Source organism: Solanum dulcamara, chromosome 3, assembly GCF_947179165.1.
Source record: "Solanum dulcamara chromosome 3, daSolDulc1.2, whole genome shotgun sequence".
Classification (NCBI taxonomy): domain Eukaryota; kingdom Viridiplantae; phylum Streptophyta; class Magnoliopsida; order Solanales; family Solanaceae; genus Solanum; species Solanum dulcamara.
Window position 1 is genome coordinate 28956881 of NC_077239.1, and position 8139 is coordinate 28965019.

Sequence of the window (8139 nt, forward strand, 5' to 3'; positions counted from 1 at the left end):
CCCATGGTGCCTAAAGATTTTCTCTCTTTTTTAATTGATTTGATTTTAGGGTGTTGTAATGACCCTTTGAATTTTAGCATTTATTCTATCATTTAGTGCATTTTTGTAGTGACCCTAAGTCATTTATGACTTGTTGCACTGATTGTTCGGTCTCCGGGTCATTCATTTGGGTTTTAGGCCCGTTTCCCTATTTTGAAGCTTTTATGACTTAAAAAGTTGACTTCTATCATAACTTCAAGAAAACGACCTCAGAAAAGAATTCTAATGGTTCCATCAGCTCTAGAAAGGATAAATTAGGCTAGTAGCCTGATTGACACAAGTACCGAGGCAATCGATATGAGTTTAGGACTATTTGGCGCTTTTGCCTTTAGGATTCTGCCTATAGTTGACTTTGGTCAATATTCTGACAGTGTGGTTAACTATGGAATGTTGAGTTTGGTCTAGAATGACCCTTTGTTTGCTTCTTGAGGCTTCTAGTCTAATCTTGAGATCCATTGTGGAAATAGGCTCAAAATGGCACTTGGGTGTAGGACCTATGTTTTGTTAAAATGACCTTGTTTAGGAATTTCGAATGTGTCATTGAGTCTGAAACATCGAATTTGATGGGGTAACATATCTCATTTTTAGCATGGGGTTTTGAATGAATCCCATTCACCCCATCGGAGGATTTAGCATGCTAAGCTCACTCTTGCACCAGCTGGGTCTAGTATCATTACTAATGAGACTCTTGGTCGCTTAAGCGAGTGCCGCTAAAGCGGCCAGAAGGTTGCTAAAGCAACAAGACCCTTGAGCGAGAGTTGCTTAAGTGACTGCCCTGTCGCTAAAGTGACTGGTCGCTTAAGTGACCAGGTGTCACTAAAGCGATGCCCGCCTTTTAGGTGGGTGTCGCTTAAGAGATCACCGGGGCGGTCACTAAAGAGACATAAAAGGGTGGTTCTTAAGACCTAATTTCCAGATTTTCTATCAAATTCTAAACCTTGTTTTCTCCTTCAATTCTAGGGTGATTTGGGCGATTCAAAAGGACAACTTGTGTAGATTTTTTAGGGTGACCCATTGATGTGTTTAGAATTAGGAGTTGAGGCTTTCTTTGAGGTAATATTCCCTTTTTCTCCTGCATTTCTAAGTTCTTAGAGCATGAAATTGATCATTTATGCATGTTGGGTTTGGGTCTATTTTGATATTTTAATTGTGTTCCCTTGTAGAACCTAAGCTGAGGGTAGTATTTTGAGCCTATTTTCGAATTCAATTCCATGAGTTACAGAGCGAATCCCATAATTCTCAATTTTTTACTCTAAAATTGACCTATCGTCGAATTAGATAATTTAAGTGTCGTAATGATCGTATTAATATTGCGATTCTATTGTTGATAGTGTGACAGCATTCAAAGGCCACTCAAAAGGGAAAAGCTCTAGTTCAATGGATTGGAGCGCACATGGTTAGCCCAAAGATAGGCTACGGTTTTCCCCTCGTGAGACTTAGCATGTTTAGGCAGTTGTATCTTGAATTGTATGAGTTGGAGGGGTTGGGGTGTCGAGCATTCTAAGCTCCTAGAATTCATGTCCTAGGAATAATGTGGGAAATTATTGGATTGTTTAATCATAATTCCTGCGACTGTCGTTCATCCACGCCTTATGTTGTATGCTTTGCCTATGGTTATATGTTTGGAAGCATGTTTGGCTTTAGTCTAGGTTTAGAATAGTGATTGCCTTAAACTTGCACAATTTTGGTGTCATTGGGCCTTAGAACTTCTCCGATGTCATTTTGTATTGTTAGTTCCCTATAGACTAATATAGCAGATTTGAGTCTAATAGTCCTAGCTTTAGTTAGGCAGTAACACAGCTAGTGACCATACCTCCATATTGCCCTATTCTTCTATCAGTACAGTATCACTTGGTTCTTGATTCTAGGTGACTTCGAGACAATTCTGGTTGTATATGGTACAAGCATGAGTTATATATTGATGGTACTCAGTTTAGAGGCATTCCTCATAATTCTCGATTGGTCGTTAATTTTAATTCGATTTGATCTCTTAGCTACAGATACCCGGTACAAGCTCGTGGTCTAGCTAACCCATATCCGGTTCCTTAGATAAAATTAATTGGTTGAAGTCCATGCTCTAGCTTACTTGTGTTCAAGCTCTTTAGCTATAGTTACCTGGTTAAAGTTCGAGGTCTAGCTTACCCGTGTTCTACCCCTTGATTGCAGTTATTCGGTACAAATATGTGGTCTAAATTACTCATGTCGACTAATTAGCTACAATTACTCGGTTGAAGTCTGTGGTCTAGCTTACATGTGGTTCAATTCCTGATTCCCTAATGAATCTTCGATTCAAGTCTTCATCTGCCCTCAGCTTTGGGTTGAGGTATTAGAGTGTGGGAATGGTTTGGTTCAAGTCCGGGAAATGGTGATATTAGTGGAATCCTTTCGGCTCCATTCATTTTACTTCAGCTCTTCTTGCACTTGTCGAGCTTATGGAAGTCCGTGCAGGTGGTTACCTTATACTTGTACATGAGCGTACCTATCGGGTTTATGGGAGTCTGGCAGATTTAGTTAGATTCTTCATCTTTGATTGTTAAGTACGCTCGTGTGCATACGTATATTTACTTCTTGCCCTATCTTTGGTTGTAATAATATAATCACACTTCAATTTACTTTGCTTATCTTTCTTAGTCGACCTATGATATCATTTATGACTTGCTGGAACTGATTGTTCGATCTCCAGGTCGTTCATTTGGGTTTTAGGCCCGTTTCCCTATTTTGAATTTTTTATGACTTAAAAAGTTTACTTCTGTCATAACTTCAAGAAAACGATCTAAGAATAGAATTCTAATGGTTCCATCAGCTCTAAAAAGAATAAATTAGGCTAGTAGCCTGATCGGCACAAGTACCGAGGCAATCGATATGAGTTTAGGACCATTTGGCATTTTTGCCTTTAGGATTTTGCCTATAGTTGACTTTGGTCAATATACTTGGAAAATGTGCTCAGATGAAAATTCTGACAGCGTGGTTAACTATGGAATGTTGAGTTTGGTCTAGAATGAGCCTTTGTTCGCTTCTTGAGGCTTCTAGTCTAATCCTGAGACCCATTATGGAAATAGGCTCAAAATGGCACTTGGCAGTGGGACCTATTTTTTGTTAAAATGACCTCATTTAGGAATTTCGAATGTGTCATTGAGTCTGAAACATCGAATTTGGTAGGGTAACATATCTCATTTTTTAGCACGGGGTTTTGAATGAATCCCAAGCACCCCATCGGAGGATTTGGCATGTTAAGCTCACGCTTGCACCAGCTGGGTCTGATATCATCACTAAAGTGACTCCTGGATGCTTAAGCAAGTGCCGCTAAAGTGGCCAAAAGGTCGCCAAAGCGACAAGCCCTCTTGAGCGAGAGTTGCTTAAGTGACTGCTCTGTCGCTAAATTGACTAGTCGCTTAAGTGACCAGGTGTCGCAGATGTCGCTTAAGAGATCACCAAGGGGTCACTAAAGCGACATTAGAGAGTCGTTCTTAAGACCCAATTTCCAAATTTTCTATCAAATTCTAAACCTTATTTTCTCCTTCTCTTCTAGGGCGATTTGGGCAATTCAAAAGGATAACTTGTGTAGATTTTTTAGGGTAAACCATTGATGTGTTTAGAATTAGGAGTTGAGGCTTTCTTTGAGGTAATATTCCCTTTTTCTCTTGCATTTCTAAGTTTTTAGGGCATGAAATTGATCATTTATGCATATTGGGTTTGGGTCTATTTTGATGTGTGAATTGTGTTCCCTTGTAGAACCTAAGCTGAGGGTAGTATTTGGAGCCTATTTTGGAATTCAATTCCATGAGTTACAGAGCGGATCCCATAATTCTCAATTTTTGACTCTAAAATTGACCTATCGTCGAATTAGATAATTTTAGTATCGTAATGAGCATATTAATGTTGCGATTCTATTGTTGATAGTGTGACAGCATTCAAAGGTTGCTTGAAAGGGAAAAGCTCTAGTTCAATAGATTAAAGCGCACATGGTTAGCCTAAAGATAGGCTACGGTTTTCCCTCGTGAGACTTAGCATGTTTAGGCAGTTGTATCTTGAATTGTATGAGTTGGAGGGGTTGGGGTGTCGAGCATTCTAAGCTCCTAGAATTCATGTCCTAGGAATAATGTGGGAAATTATTGGATTGTTTAATCATAATTCCTGCGACTGTCGTTCATCCACGCCTTATGTTGTATGCTTTGCCTATGGTTATATGTTTGGAAGCATGTTTGGCTTTAGTCTAGGTTTAGAATAGTGATTGCCTTAAACTTGCACAATTTTGGTGTCATTGGGCCTTAGAACTTCTCCGATGTCATTTTGTATTGTTAGTTCCCTATAGACTAATATAGCAGATTTGAGTCTAATAGTCCTAGCTTTAGTTAGGCAGTAACACAGCTAGTGACCATACCTCCATATTGCCCTATTCTTCTATCAGTACAGTATCACTTGGTTCTTGATTCTAGGTGACTTCGAGACAATTCTGGTTGTATATGGTACAAGCATGAGTTATATATTGATGGTACTCAGTTTAGAGGCATTCCTCATAATTCTCGATTGGTCGTTAATTTTAATTCGATTTGATCTCTTAGCTACAGATACCCGGTACAAGCTCGTGGTCTAGCTAACCCATATCCGGTTCCTTAGATAAAATTAATTGGTTGAAGTCCATGCTCTAGCTTACTTGTGTTCAAGCTCTTTAGCTATAGTTACCTGGTTAAAGTTCGAGGTCTAGCTTACCCGTGTTCTACCCCTTGATTGCAGTTATTCGGTACAAATATGTGGTCTAAATTACTCATGTCGACTAATTAGCTACAATTACTCGGTTGAAGTCTGTGGTCTAGCTTACATGTGGTTCAATTCCTGATTCCCTAATGAATCTTCGATTCAAGTCTTCATCTGCCCTCAGCTTTGGGTTGAGGTATTAGAGTGTGGGAATGGTTCGGTTCAAGTCCGGGAAATGGTGATATTAGTGGAATCCTTTTGGCTCCATTCATTTTACTTCAGCTCTTCTTGCACCTGTCGAGCTTATGGAAGTCCGTGCAGGTGGTTACCTTATACTTGTACATGAGCGTACCTATCGGGTTTATGGGAGTCTGGCAGATTTAGTTAGATTCTTCATCTTTGATTGTTAAGTACGCTCGTGTGCATACGTATATTTACTTCTTGCCCTATCTTTGGTTGTAATAATATAATCACACTTCAATTTACTTTGCTTATCTTTCTTAGTCGACCTATGATATCATTTATGACTTGCTGGAACTGATTGTTCGATCTCCAGGTCGTTCATTTGGGTTTTAGGCCCGTTTCCCTATTTTGAATTTTTTATGACTTAAAAAGTTTACTTCTGTCATAACTTCAAGAAAACGATCTAAGAATAGAATTCTAATGGTTCCATCAGCTCTAAAAAGAATAAATTAGGCTAGTAGCCTGATCGGCACAAGTACCGAGGCAATCGATATGAGTTTAGGACCATTTGGCATTTTTGCCTTTAGGATTTTGCCTATAGTTGACTTTGGTCAATATACTTGGAAAATGTGCTCAGATGAAAATTCTGACAGCGTGGTTAACTATGGAATGTTGAGTTTGGTCTAGAATGAGCCTTTGTTCGCTTCTTGAGGCTTCTAGTCTAATCCTGAGACCCATTGTGGAAATAGGCTCAAAATGGCACTTGGCAGTGGGACCTATTTTTTGTTAAAATGACCTCATTTAGGAATTTCGAATGTGTCATTGAGTCTGAAACATCGAATTTGGTAGGGTAACATATCTCATTTTTTAGCACGGGGTTTTGAATGAATCCCAAGCACCCCATCGGAGGATTTGGCATGTTAAGCTCACGCTTGCACCAGCTGGGTCTGATATCATCACTAAAGTGACTCCTGGATGCTTAAGCAAGTGCCGCTAAAGTGGCCAAAAGGTCGCCAAAGCGACAAGCCCTCTTGAGCGAGAGTTTCTTAAGTGACTGCTCTGTCGCTAAATTGACTAGTCGCTTAAGTGACCAGGTGTCACTAAATCGATGCCCTCCTTTTAGGTGGGTGTCACATAAGAGATCATAAGGGGGGTCATTAAAGAGACATCAGAGGGTCGTTCTTAAGACCCAATTTCCAGATTTTTTATCAAATTCTAAACCTTGTTTTCTCCTTCAATTCTAGGGAGATTTGGGTGATTCAAAAGGATAACTTGTGAAGATTTTTTAGGGTAACCCATTGATGTGTTTAGAATTAGGAGTTGAGGCTTTCTTTGAAGTAATATTCCCTTTTTCTCCTGCATTTCTAAGTTCTTAGGGCATGAAATTGATCATTTATGCATATTGGGTTTTGGGTCTATTTTGATGTGTGAATTGTGTTCCCTTGTAGAACCTAAGCTGAGGGTAGTATTTGGAGCCTATTTTCAAATTCAATTCCATGAGTTACAGAGCAGATCCCATAATTCTCAATTTTTGACTCTAAAATTGACCTATCGTCGAATTAGATAATTTTAGTGTCGTAATGATTATATTAATATTGTAATTCTATTATTGATAGTGTGATAGAATTCAAATGTCGCTCGAAAGGGAAAAGCTCTAGTTTAATGGATTGGAGCATACATGATTAGCCTAAAGATAGGCTACGATTTTTCCCTTGTGAGACTGAGCATGTTTAGGCAGTTGTATCTTGAATTATATGAGTTCGAGGGGTTGGGGTGTCGAGCATGCTAAGCTCCTAGAATTCATGTCCTAGGAATAATGTGGGAAATTATTGGACTGTTTAATCATGATTACTGAGACTGTCATTCATCCACGCCTTGTGTTGTATGCTTTGCCTGTGGTTATATGTTTGGAAGCATGTTGGGCTTTAGTCTAGGATTAGCATAGTGATTGCCTTAGACTTGCACAATTTTGGTGTCATTGGGCCTTAGAACTTCTCCGACTTCATTTTGTATTGCTAGTTCCCTATAGACTGATATAGCAGACTTGAGTCTGATAGTCCAAGCTTTAGTTAGGCAGTAACACAGCTTGTGACCTTACCTCCATATTGCCCTATTCTTCTATCAGTCCAGTATCACTTGATTCTTGATTCTAGGAGACTTTGAGACAATTCTGGTTGTATATGGTTCAAGCATGAGTGATATATTGATGGCACTCGGTTTAGAGGCACTCCTCGTGATTCTTGATTGGTCGTTAATTCTAATTCGGTTTGATCTCTTAGCTATAGATACCCGGTACAAGCTCGTGGTCTAGCTAGCCCATGTCCGGTTTCTTGGCTACAATTACTTGGTTGAAGTCGATGGTTTAGCTTACTTATGTTCAAGCTCTTTAGCTATAGTTACCTGGTTGAAGTTCGAGGTCTAGCTTACCCATGTTCAACCCCTTGATTGCCGTTATTCAGTTGAAATCTATGGTCTAAATTACTCATGTCGACTAATTAGCTACAATTACTCGGTTGAAGTCTGTGGTCTAGCTTACATGTGGTTCAATTCCTGATTCCCTAATGAATCTTCGATTCAAGTATTCATCTGCCCTCAGCTTTGGGTTGAGGTATTAGAGTTTGGGAATGGTTCGGTTCAAGTCCGGGAAATGGTGATATTATTGGAATCCTTTTGGCTCCATTCATTTTACTTCAGCTCTTCTTGCACCTGTCGAGCTTATGGAAGTCCGTGCAGGTGGTTACCTTATACTTGTACATGAGCGTACCTATCGGGTTTATGGGAGTCTGGCAGATTTAGTTAGATTCTTCATCTTTGATTATTAAGTACGCTCGTGTGCATACCTACATTTACTTCTTTCCCTATCTTTGGTTGTAATAATTTAATCACACTTCAATTTACTTTGCTTATCTTGCTTAGTCGACCTATGATATCATTTATGACTTGCTGGCACTGATTATTCGGTCTCTAGGTCATTCATTTGGGTTTTAGATCTATTTCCCTATTTTGAAGCTTTTATGACTTAAAAAGTTGACTTCTGTCATAACTTCAAGAAAACGACCTCAAAATAGAATTCTAATGGTTCCATCAGCTCTAGAAAGGATAAATTAGGCTAGTAGCCTGATCGGCAAGTACCGAGGCAATTGATACGAGTTTAGGACCATTTGGCGCTTTTGCCTTCAAGATTTTGCCTATGTTGACTTTTGATCAATATTTTTGGAAAAC